Source organism: Myotis yumanensis, unplaced genomic scaffold (genome assembly GCF_028538775.1).
Source record: "Myotis yumanensis isolate MYYU_CA2020_CCGP unplaced genomic scaffold, mMyoYum1.0.hap1 SCAF_2, whole genome shotgun sequence".
Classification (NCBI taxonomy): Eukaryota; Metazoa; Chordata; class Mammalia; order Chiroptera; family Vespertilionidae; genus Myotis; species Myotis yumanensis.
This window is the reverse complement of record NW_027223753.1, coordinates 111047069-111059995: the sequence shown is the minus strand read 5'-3', so window position 1 is coordinate 111059995 and position 12927 is coordinate 111047069. Positions and strand designations below refer to the sequence as shown.

General features: G+C 36.5%; 1 pseudogene; it reads left to right on the top strand.

The window, feature by feature from the left end:
* The first annotated feature begins 4211 nt into the window (after positions 1 to 4211).
* LOC139002547 (cilia- and flagella-associated protein 300 pseudogene) lies at positions 4212 to 11101 on the top strand (annotated as a pseudogene).
* The last annotated feature ends 1826 nt before the right edge of the window (positions 11102 to 12927 follow it).

Sequence of the window (12927 nt, the reverse complement as noted above, 5' to 3'; positions counted from 1 at the left end):
TTTGGGTTTTGTAAATATATAATTGCTGCTTATTGCCATATTCTTCTGTTTCCCAGTAGGTTTTGAATTTTGTAAGGTTAGGAACTGCATCTTTTTTGTCTTAGTACTCTCTATTTTGAATAAATCATCCCATCACTTGCACACATGTACACACACACACACACACACACACACACACACAAATACTTTCAGGAAATTGATATGGCTGACACAAGTTTGTGTATCTTGCACAGATTTATTTGGGGTAAGTAAAAAAACGCTATATGAGCAGTGTTGGCTCCTGTGGAAAGTTGGGGCTCTGAGAAGAACAACTGGGAGAAAAAGAGGTTTTCAAAATGAATAGCTGTGTTTCTCTGTTGAAGACAGAAGAGATGAGAGAAAATAGGAAACCAAGTGTGCTAATGTGACCTTGGATTCGTGGCCAATCTTATTCTGCCACCTCAAACAAAATAATTTTCTCAGTTAAGGTTTGTAGTCTCATCTGTCAAATGAACATGCTAAAAAGGACCTTCACAGGATAGTTCTCAGGAAAAGCTCATAAATAATTGCAAAATCTGAGAGAAGAAGCATAGGGTAAGTCTTGAATAATAAACCAGGACATTTCTGTACTAAGTCAAACTAAGAAGCACTTAATTTGGAACCTACCAGTGTTTGGCTATCTGTTCAAAGAAAAAGGATCACAATAAATGTATATATAAAAGAAAAGCTGACAGTTGAAAAACTGAAATGAAAAGTAATGACATAAACAATGTTAGAGATGCCTTTAAGGAGACGAGTTCTCTGAAAGTTGAGATCTCAATTTAGAACATTTCTTTCTTTCTAATTGTTTTGCCTGCCATTGCAATATGATGAAATTGCCATAAACTTAGTGTGATAGGTTTGCAGAATAATTTAATTATAATTTAACATTTACTTTTATGCTATGCAATTAGTTACATTGCTTTTTTGCTGAAGACAATACATTTAAGCAACTGCACACAGTGAAAAAATAGCTGACAGGGTCAATTCTAAAGTTATACTAAGGTTTAGTTACATTCCTTTTTCACCCAGGGGACTTAATAAGTTAGGCAGCATGAGACTAACTGAAAGATAATCAGACAAGTAACCAGGAACCCTTGATTTTCCTCTAAACCTTTGCATGATCTAGCTCTCTGAATTGTGTAATTTCCACCATCTTTAGTGATTAAATCATAATTTTCTTATCTATAAACATTGTCATTAGACAGTGTTTCTTTCATTCACTGACATTCTTATAGAATCCAAGAAAAACTATGTAGTTTATGAAATTAAATTCATTCCCAAAGCCAAAGTCATCTACATATGTTGGGTGTCTACTTTATGGTATCATGAAAGACTGGTTCATAATGTTTGGCTGTTATTTTGCATTCTAGATTCCTTTATATTTTTCCTGAAAATTTGCATTACAAGTAACTTTCACATGAGTTTTATTGCAAAACATTTGTTGCCTGGTTACAGTGCAGAAATGATTATACCAAAACATCACTTAATATATTTTTGTGTTAAATATTTCCATGCTGTCACTCTGTGACTTGAGAAATATTCCATGTTAATTTTGAAATTAACAGAGATATGTTTTACGACCAACATAACAATTTTGACTTGTATTCTGACAGCAAACCGGCTCGTTAGAAATAGGAGTTCCAAGTAAAAGGAATAACTTAGATAGCTATATTTTTTAAGCTAATAAAGGACATAGGAATTTTTAGAATATTTATATATTTTATAGAGAATACCAGACATGTTTTTAAAAATCTGGAATTCTATATAAAATATATAAATTAACATAAAAATTTCACCCACTTATAATACACAATTCAGTGTTTTTAAATATATCTGTATGGTTGTGTAGCCATCACCACAATCTAATTTTAAAACATTTATTACCTGTCCTAAAAGAAACCCCACTAAGCAATCAATCCCTATCTCCCCTTCCTCCTCCTCCACCCTTCCTCCTCCTCCCCCACTCCTAAGCAATCATTAATCTATTTTGTCTCTGTGGAATTGCTTATTCTGAATATTTCAAATAAGTGAAATCATACAATATGTGTCTTTTGTGATTTCTTTCACTACTTAGTAAAATGCTTTCAAGGGCAGCAATGTGGTAGCATGTATAAATACTTCATTTCTTTTTTTTTCATTTTTCTCTTTACATATACAGGCAGTTATTCCATATTTAAATGTTTATTTTGTGGATATATCACACATCAATGCAGATATAGTTTTGCTAAATATTACTACATTTCTTTCTTTAGTGGTTATAGCATTTTGCATTCCCACTGGTAGTGTACAAATGCACCTGATTTTCCATAGCCTGTTGACAAACTGTTTTTATAAAAAAGTTTTTTTCTTGTTGATAATTTTTCTTGTTCAGCAAAAGTATCAGGGTAGTATAATCACTTAATATTAGTGTTTGTGAGATACATTTTTAACTTTATATATTTCTGGGATTTAGTGTTTAAAATAAGTTTCTTTTTAATATTCTATAGTTTGGCATTTATTTTATTTTATTTTTTGTTTTTGTTTGGTTTTTTTTTTTTAGGGTTTTTTTGGTAGTTGCTTTAATCCAATATGAAAAATGGTCTTCCATTTTTTTACATTTAATGTAATTATTGATTTATTCATGTTTAAACTTATCATATTGATATTTGTTTTTGTTCATCTTTTAAAAAAATTTTTATTTTATTGTTTAAAGTATTACAAATAGTAGTATATATGTCTCCTTTTTTTCCCCATTGACTTTCCCCCAGCCTCCTCTACCCCCTGGCATATGCTCTTATGTTCATCTTTTTTGTATCCCTCTTTCTACTCTGTCCTCTTGGGATTAATTAAGTATTTTTAAAAATTTATTTGTATTGTTGAGAATATTACAGATGTCCCCCATTCCATCCCAGGCCTTCCCCACACTATTGTCTGTGTCCATGGGCAATGCATATATGCCTATAAGTTCTTTTGTTAATATCCTCTGGCTCCCTCTCCCTTCCCTCTGAGATCTGTCAGTCTGTTCTATGCTTCCATGTCTCTGGACCTATTTTGTTCATCAGTTTATTTTGTTCATAAGATTCCACATATAGGTGAAATTATATGGTTTTGTTTTTCACTGACTGGTTATTCCTCTTAGAATAATACTCTCCAGGTCCATCCATGCTTTCTCAAAAAGTATGAGATCCTTCTCTTTTACAGCTGAATAGTATTCCATTGTGTAAATGTACCACAGCTTTTTTATCCACTCATCTACTGATAGGCACTTGGGCTGTCTCAAAATCTTAACTATTGTAAATAATGCTGCCATGAACATAGGGGTGCATATTCTTTCTGATTGGTGTTTCAGGATGCTTATGATATATTACCAGAAATGGGATCACTGGGTCAAATGGAAATTTCATTTTTAATTTTTTGAAGAATCTCCATACTGTTTTCCACAGTGGCTGTACGAGTCTGCATTCCCTTAGTGTACTAGAGTTCTCTTTTTCCCATATCTTCTTCATCACTTGCTGTTTGTTAATTTATTGGTGGTAGCCATTCTGACCGGTGTGAGGTGATACCTCATTATAGTTTTAATTTGCATTTCTCTGATGACTAGTAACATTGAACATTTTTCATATGTCTATTGGTCATCTGTATGCCCTCTTTGGAGATGTATCTATTTGGGTCCTTTGCCCATTTTTTAATTGGATTATTTGTCTTCCTTTTGTTGAGTTGTATGAGTTCTTTATATATTTTGGAAATTAACCCCTTATCTGATATAACATTGGTGAATATGTTCTCCCTTATAATGGGTTCCCTTTACATTTTAAGGATGGTTTCTTTTGCTATGCAGAAGCTTTTTAGTTTAACGTAGTCTTATTTGTTTTTCCCTTTGTTTCTCTTGCCCTAGGAGATGTATCAGTGAAAATTCTGCTACGTGAGATGTTAAGATTTTAGTGCCTATGTTTTCTTCTAGGATCTTTATGGTTTCACAATTTACATTTAAGTCTTTTATTCGTGTTTAGTTTATTCTTGTGTATGATGTAAGTTACTGGTCTAGTTTCATTTTTTAGTATTTCATTTGTTTTATCCTATATAATAAAGAGGGACTATGCAAATTGACCTTCATTCTGCCACAAAGATGGTGGCGCCCACAGCGAAGGCAGGGGGTTTCTGCAACACAGATGGCTGGGCCCTCAGCAGAGACAGGGATTCCATAACACAAGATGGCAGCACCCATGGCGGAGTTCCCGTAATGAGTCTTAATGAGCAAATAGCAGGGACTTGAGGCTATGCCCTCCCAAAACCCCCCTCCATGGGACTTGACAGGGGATCTCAAGGTGCACCCCCTGCCCAGTAGGGCTTGATGGGGTACCTCAGGCCACGCCCCTCATCTGGCGGGGATTGATGGGGGACCTCAATGTGCGCCCCCCCAGCCTGGTGCTGGGCCAGGGGACCTCAGGCCATGCCTCCCCGCCCAGCAGGGCTTGACAGGGGACCTGAGGCTGTGCCCCCCACCCAGTGGGGCTTGACAGAGGATCTCAGGCTGCATCCCCCACCCAGCGGGGCTTGATGGGGGACCTCAAGGCATGCCCCCTGCCTTGGCCCTGGCTGGGGGACCTCAGGCCGTGCCCCCCCGCCCAGTAGGGCTTCACAGGGGACCTGAGGCTGCGCCCCCCGACCCAGTGGGGCTTGACGGGGAATCTCAGACTGTGCCCCTGGCTTGGTGGGGTTTGATGGGGGATCTCAGGCCACATCCCCCACCTGGCAGGGATTGATGGGGGACCTCAAGGCATGCCCCTGCCCCAGCCCGGCCTGGGAGACCTCAGGCGGTGCCCCTATCCTGGTGCCAGGCCAGGGGACCTCAGGCCATGCCCCCCACCCAGCGGGGCTTGACGGGGGATCTCAGGCCATGCCCACTGCCTGGTGGGGCTTGACGGGGGACCTCAGGCTGTGCCCCCACCCAGCACCAGGCCATGGGACCGGAGGCAGCAACCCTGCCCGGCGTGGCTTGACAAGCGTGGGACTGGCTGGGTCTGGATCTAGCTCAGTGGGGGTGGGGCAGGCGGGGTCTGGGTCTCGCACAATTTTGAGGTGCATGTGGGTGGGCGGGGACTTGACTCTGGGTCCTGTGGTGCACCCCAGACTCTGACAGGAGGAAGATTTTCATATACATTTTATTAATTTTCTTGCATCTCTGACACTTCTATTATAGAGAAAGGGCAAATAGCAATATTAAAATATTTCCTCTAATTAATCCCCTTTTAATGTGCCGAATTTCGTGCAACAGGCCACTAGTTTCTAGTTTTCAAATAATATACATTGTGTGGATATACCACATTTACATTTTATATATTCATCAGTTGGTTAATATTTGGGTTGTTACCAATTTATTATTATTAGGAAATGCTAATATGAACATTTGTTTTTAATTTTTGCATAAACATATATTTTACTCTTTCTTGGGTATATACTTGAGAGTAAAATCACTGGATCGTGCACTCTATGTTTAACATTTTGAGAAACAGTCAACTGTTTTTCAAAAATGCTACACAATTTTATATTCTCACCATCAATGCATGAGAGTTCCAATTTCTCTATAACCTTGCTGATACTTTTATTTTTTATTGTAACCATCCAATTCCTATGAAGTGATATCTTTTTGTGACTTTGATTTGCATTTCCCTAATGACTAACTATATTGAACATGTTTTCATGTACTCATCAGTCATTTCCATATCTTCTGGAGAAATGGCTATTCAAATCCTTTGCCATTTTTTAAATTAGGTTATCTTTTTGGATTGGATTATGGAAGTTTTGAATATATATTATATTTTTTAAATTTTTAATGTTTTTATTGATTTTTAGAGAGAGAGGAGGGAGAGTTAGAGGAGAAGAGAGAGAGAGAGAGAGAGAGAGAGAGAGAGAGAGAGAGAGAGAACATCAATGAGAGAGAAACATAGATCAGCTGCCTCCTGATGCCCCCTACTGGGGATCGAGCCCATAACCTGGGAATGTGCCCTGACCAGGAATTGAACCCATGACCTTGTGGTGCATGGTGAGATGCTCATCCAACTGAGCCATGCCAGCCAAGGCTATATCTTACAGTTGTTATTTTTCAGTTGTTTTTATGATAACCATCCTAGTAGGTGTGATGTGATATTGAGCACTTACTTTCTCAGGTATTTATTTAGCTACTAGAGGCCCAGTGCACAAAATTTGTGCACTCAGGGGTTGGGGGAAGTCCCTCAGCCCAGCCTACTCCCTCTCACAGTCCAGGAGCCCTCAGGAAATGTCTGACTGCTGCCACGAAGGTGGGAGAGGCTCCCGCTACCGCCTCTGCACTCACCAGTTGTGAGCCCAGCTCAGGGCTTCTGGCAAAGTGGCGCTACCCCTGTGGGAGTGCACTGACTACCAGGGGGCAGCTCCTGCTTTGGACATCTGCCCCCTGGTGGTCAGTGTGAGTCATAGCTACTGGTCGTTCCCCTGTTAGGTTGATTTGCATATTAGCTTTTTATTATATAGAATTTGTATAGCTTTAGAGAAATGTTTATTCAAGTCCTTAGCCAGTTTTTGGATTGGATTGTTTAGTTCTTTGGTTGTTGAGTTTTAGGAGTTTCTTTTATATTTTGGATATTCAAGCATTATTAGATACAACATTTGTGAACATTTTTTCTCATTTTGTAGGTTGTCTTTTTACTTTCTTCATAGTAGCCTTTGATGCACAATCATTTGTAAGTTTTATAATGTCCTACTTCTCTCTTTTTTTTTCTTTTATTGCTTGTGCTTTTAGTCTCATATCTAAAAATCCTTAACCAAATCCAAGTTCTTGAAAATTTAACCTTATGTTTTCTTCTTAAAATTCTTATATTTAGGTCATTGATCCATTTTGAGCTAATTTTTGTACATGGTATGAGGTAGTGGTCCAAATTTACTCTTTTGTATGTAGACATCCAGTTGTTTCAGTACCACCTGTTAAAGAGACTATTCTTTCCCTGTCAAATAGACTTGGTGCCCTTGTCAAAATCAATTAGCCATAGATGAATGGGCTTGTTTCTGGGCTCCTAATTCTGTCCCATTGGTCTATATGTCTATTTGTCTGTCAGTACACCTTTTTTTATTACTATATATTTGCAGTAATGGATCACTTAGATTCTATATAAATTTGAGAATGAGTTGTTCTGTTTCTGCAAAAGAGGCTATTGGAAATTTTTTAAGGGTTGCATTGAATCTATAGATTGCTTTGTGTAGTATGGAAACTAACAATACTAAATTTTCCTAAAAAATGAGTATATGATGTATTTCTATTTAATTCATATCTTCCTGCAATGTTTTATAGTTTGCAGCATACAAGTCTTTTACCTCCTTGGTTAAATTTATTCCTAGGTATTTTATTCTTTAAATGCTCTTATAAATAAAATTGTTTTCTTAATGTACTTTTCAAATTGTCTGTGATGGTGTATAGAAACACAATGGATATTTATGTGTTGATCTTGTAACCTGAGTAGTTTTCTTGGGATTTTTCATATATAGGATTATTTCATCTGTGAACAGAAAACATTTTACTTCTTTCTTTCCAGTTTGGATGCCTTTATTTCTCTTTAATATGTAATTGCTATGGCTATTACTTCCAGTATAATGATTAATAAGAGTAGATAAAGCAGGCATCCTTGTTTTATTGTTTATCTTAAGAGGGAAGCTTTTAGTATTTCACAATTGAGTGTGATGTTATTTGTTGTTTTTTCTTTAAAAAATATTTTTATTGATTTCAGAGAGGAAGGTAGAGGGAGAGAGAGATAGAAACATCAATGATGAGAAAGAATCATTGGTCTGCTGCCACCTGTATGCCCCCAACTTGGGATTGAGCCCATAACCCAGGCATGTGCCCTGACAGGGAAGTGAACCGTGACCTCCTGGTTCATAGGTTGACTCTCAACCACTTAACCACACTGCCCGGCCAACTATGGGTTTTTCATTAATGTTCTTTATCATGTTGAGAAACTTCTATTCCTTGTAATGTTATCATTTTTTTTTCTTTTAATCATTACATATTTTAAAGAACTTAAGAAAAGAAAAATAGTCTACTGTATTTATACAGGTATTTAACACTTTTGCTGTTGTTTCTTCATTTCTGATGTTACAGTTTTCCCACTATTATCATTTCCTTTCTATCTGAAGAACTTACTTTAGCACTTTCTGTAAGACAGATATGCTGGTAACATTTTTTCTTGGTCTCCTTCACCTGAGAATGTGCTTATCTAGGTTTTATTCCTCAATGATATATTTTTGGAATATCAGAATATTGAATTCTGGTTTGACACTTCTTTCAAAACTAAAACTGTTGTTCAGTACCCATGGTTTCTGCTGAGCAATGCATTGTCATTCAAACCATGGTCCTCTATAGATAATATGTCATTTTTTTCTATCTGTCTTTAAGATTTACTTGTCTTTCATTTTCAGAGATTTGATTATGATATTTCTAGGTATGAATTTCTTTTGCTTATTCTTTTTTTTATTAACTGAGCTTTTTGAATTTGCAATTTTATGCAATTAACAAATTAGTTAAGTTTTCAGCCATTATTTTTCAATTATTTTATCTGTGCATTGTTTTCTCCTTTTCTCTAGAACTCAGACTACATAAACATTAGAGCTGTTGATGTTTTCTGACAGATCCATGAGTCTCTGTATAATTTTGTTTTCTATTTTGCTATTGTTTAGAATGGATAATTGCTATGAAAATATCTTTAATTCATTGACTCCTTTGTTTTCTCTATTTACCTATTGAGTCATTCCAAGGACATTTTTATTTCAGTTATTGTGCATTTTTGTTTTAAAATTTTTTATTTGGGGCTTTTTCATATCATTGGTTTCTTTGCAACTATTGCATTTCTATCATTTTAAAAATAATATTCACCTTTACTTCTTGAAACTTGGTTATAATAGCACCTTCAAAATCTTTGTCATATAATCCCAACATCTGCATCATTTCAGAATTGACATCTATTGGTTTTCTATTCTTTTATAGTTTATTGAGATTTTTCTGGTTTTAATATGCTGACTAATTTTGAATTGTATCCTGGACATCTGGTTATTGTGTTCTGAGATTTTGGGTCCTATTTAATTCCTATGGATATTGTCAGTGTGTATGTGCGTACTGCCCACAATTTATCAGATAATAGGTCTGGCTAAGTAGTGGCTGAAAGTTCCAAACCACCTTCTGTGGGCTATGGTTCTAAGTGGATAAATTTTCAGGAAGTGTGCAGTGCTAATTGGCTCTGTCCTGTGTGTACACCATCCAGAGGCCGGTCTGAAACCTTTGGGGTAGTCTACCAACAGTTCAGTTCTCAGAGCACTTGGTATGCTATTTAGGGTCACATTCATGATCAGGTTACACACAACTTTATAGAATCACTTTCTTGAATTTTCAGTCTCTCTGAAACTTTCTGGCTTCCAGGGGCCCCCACTTTTTTTCTTCTGCCTAAAAAGCTAAAGCTTTAGCTGTCCCAGTCTGCTATATTCTTCCCACAATTATGTCTAACTCTGGGGCCAACTAGCAGGACTATAGAGAGAAAAAAAGAGAATTGAGATACTTCCCCACATTTGTAGGTCACAGTTTCTCCTGCTAAAATGGAAGGTTTCTTTTCTCTCAGAATTTAGCTTCCTGCCCAGATGCTGCTGCCCAGCCCTGTCACCACTGCCATGGGTTTGCCTAGGACTAGGATGGAGAGAATAGAAAAATAAAAAAAACAGTGAATTTTTCCACTCTCTCTCACCCCAGGGACTCCCTTCCCTGATGTTCAGATCAGAAATGAAGGTCTTCTCTTGTAGCTCTATCTGCTCTTTCAGTCCTAAGATAAAACAAGAAACTCACTCCCATTTGGTCTTACTTTGAGTTCTGGTTTCCATTTCTTATTCTACCTGCTATCATTTAACTTTTCTGCCTTCAGATAGCTGTTTAATGCATTTAGTTGTATTCAGTAGGAAAAACAGAATATGTCTACTTTTATCTGAGCTAGCACCAGAACCTTAAACACATATTAAAAAGTGTATATTAAAATAGATGAGTTCTTATTTCTGTCTATCTCATCTTCTTTTTTTCCCTTCCACAGTTTTTTAGGTTTACATTTTCTAAACCATATTAGGCAAATGGCACAATTTATTTTTGAAAAAAAACTGTGTTCCTATAGAACAGTGGTTCTCAACCTTCCTAATGCCGCGACCCTTTAATACAGTTCCTCATGTTGTGGTGACCCCCAACCATAAAATTATTTTTGTTGCTACTTAAAAACTGTAATTTTGCTATTGTTATGAATCGTAATGTAAATATCTGATATGCAGGATGTATTTAGGCAACCCTGTGAAAGAGTCGTTTGACCCCCAAAGGGGTCGCGACCCACAGGTTGAGAACCGCTGCTATAGAACAACATCCAGGCTTTCTATTGATATTTAATTTCATGCTTTAATTACCTTACCATCAAGAATCACTTCTTTATATTATTCTACCAGCCAGCTCCACCTGTGGTCCATGCTGGGCAGAATCAAAGTATAGGCATTCAGGTTGACCAGAAGTTTCAGGCCTATCCAAAGGGTGATTTCATTATGGAACTGAAGTGAAAACCATTGAAGCTATAAATGTTCTTTGTATATACTTCTTAATGTCATTTTTAACCAGTTATATAATGAAGATATTGAACAAGATAGTGGACATATTGTTAAATGTTTAGATTCTTTTTGTGTTCCCTTTATTATTTCTGATGATTTATGAAAAGTTTTGCTAGTGTAAGACTCAGAAAAATATGAAGTGTTTATATATTTAGATAAACAAGCATTCCTGTTTTGCCTTTTCAAATATCTTTGCCTCAGTGGAGCCCTTTGTTAATATGAAGATGTGCTTAATCTATATCTGGAAACAATAAAGCTTATTTATAAGGATGGAAGGAATTCTCAAACCAAGAAAATAAAAATTAATTTCTTACATCTTTAAAGTTACAGCATATGATTCTGTTGCTATGTTAAACAGAGTCATGAACAGATATTTTCATACTTTATTGTGGATCCTATCAAGTGTCATGTTCACATTTTATACTACTGTTATTGTATGGGGGAAATGTCTTAACAATAATCTTTCAGGTTATCTATATTTAGTATTTTTTGTTTATAATTTTTAAATTTTAATACAGATTTATAGATAAAATTATTTTTTATTTGCATAAAAAGTTAATTCAAGTAAAATTTAAGGACCCCACTTAAAACAGAAGCAAACAAATGCCAAGATGCCTTTCTTTAAATTTGTCTGGAAAATTGACATAGGAACCAAATTCCATCATTAATATAATCTACACCACCATATTTGCAGAATTTTTACAGAAAGTTACAAAGAACAAAAATTCTAGTTCACATTTGTTGCATTAAGATTCAAGTGACTCCTCAATTTTCCATGACTTTTATTTTAGAAGCTAACTAATTCTGAATCAAAATTGTGACAGTAAAGTAAATATCTTTACCACTAGTCATTAATATTGATTCGGGTTTTTTTGTTTGTTTGTTTTTTTGTTTTTTTTTGATGAGCAGGGTGCAAGGGTGATTTCTTTCCCAGGTTCTTGTCCAGATGGATTCAAAGAATGAAGCCATGGACAAAAGGTGGTAGGTGAGAAGTACAGAAACTATATTGTAAGCAGACACTGTCTATAAAATTCTAATTCTAAGACTCTGTCTCTCCTAGCACAGAGAAACAGAGGGGTCCCCTAAAGAGGGTGGCCACTGCTCTCTTTGTCTTGAGATATTACAATATCGTGGAGACCCTTTTCCTTAATCTAGGACCCCCATGCTTTCCTCATTGGTCACTCTACTACATAGTACCAGTTTCAAAGGCCAAATTTCACATGGTGCCCCCCTCTTTCTTTCCCCTTATTTTGTACCATTCCTCTATCCTCTGTGAAAATATGTTTCCTTTTTCCTGATATCCTGGACTGTTCTTTATCCTCTGTGAATGTATGTCTTTCTGTCCCCTTATCCTATGGAATTTCTCTATCCTTCATATATCCATCTTATCTGTTCAGGTTTGAATTGTTTTTGATCTACCTTATGGCTTTCTCCCAGTTGCCCTAGCTGGAGATGTTTTATTACCCCTTATGACTTTCCCAGCTGCTCAGGTCAGGACTGCTTTTGACCTAACTAATGGCTGCTTTAATTGTTCAGGTCAAGATGTCTCTCCTCTCTGGACCTCCTCCCTGATTAAGCTAGCTAGCTAACTCTTATCAATACAAATTGTTAGCTTTTTAAATTTTAGTTTTATTTCATTATATTTCTTCATTGTATATTTATATATCAAAGGCTGTGAAAAGGAAAAAAAAACACTTCTTTTTATTATTTCACTTAAACTTTAGTCCATTTCCTTTAGTTTTACCAATAGCATGTTTTCTTTTTGTTAAAATATATTTTATTGATTTTTTACAGAGAGGAAGGCGGAGGGATAGAGAGTTAGAAACATTGATGAGAGAGAAACGTCGATCAGCTGCCTCCTGCACACCCCCTACTGGGGATGTGCCTGCAGCCAAGTTACATGCCCTTGACGGGAATCGAACCTGGGACCTTTCAGTCTGCAGGCCAACGCTCTATCCACTGAGCCAAACCGGCTAGCAATAGCATGTTTTCTAAGTAAGAAGTTGTGATATAGATACTCAGCAGACTTTGAAATTTTAATTGACCTTATCGATTTAAATAAAAATTCCTGAAGATGTATATTCACATTTAAGGACAATAATACATGAAATGAAAGAAAGGAAAATTTCAATAACTCTCCCTCTTTACATGCCCCAGGATACCACTAGTCCATTTCCTGAGATTACTGGGGCATGGGTGCATGTGCCGTAAAGTCAGGATGACATAGGTAAGGTGCCTGTCATCAAACCTGGAAACAGAAATCATTAGCCAGAGGAGGCA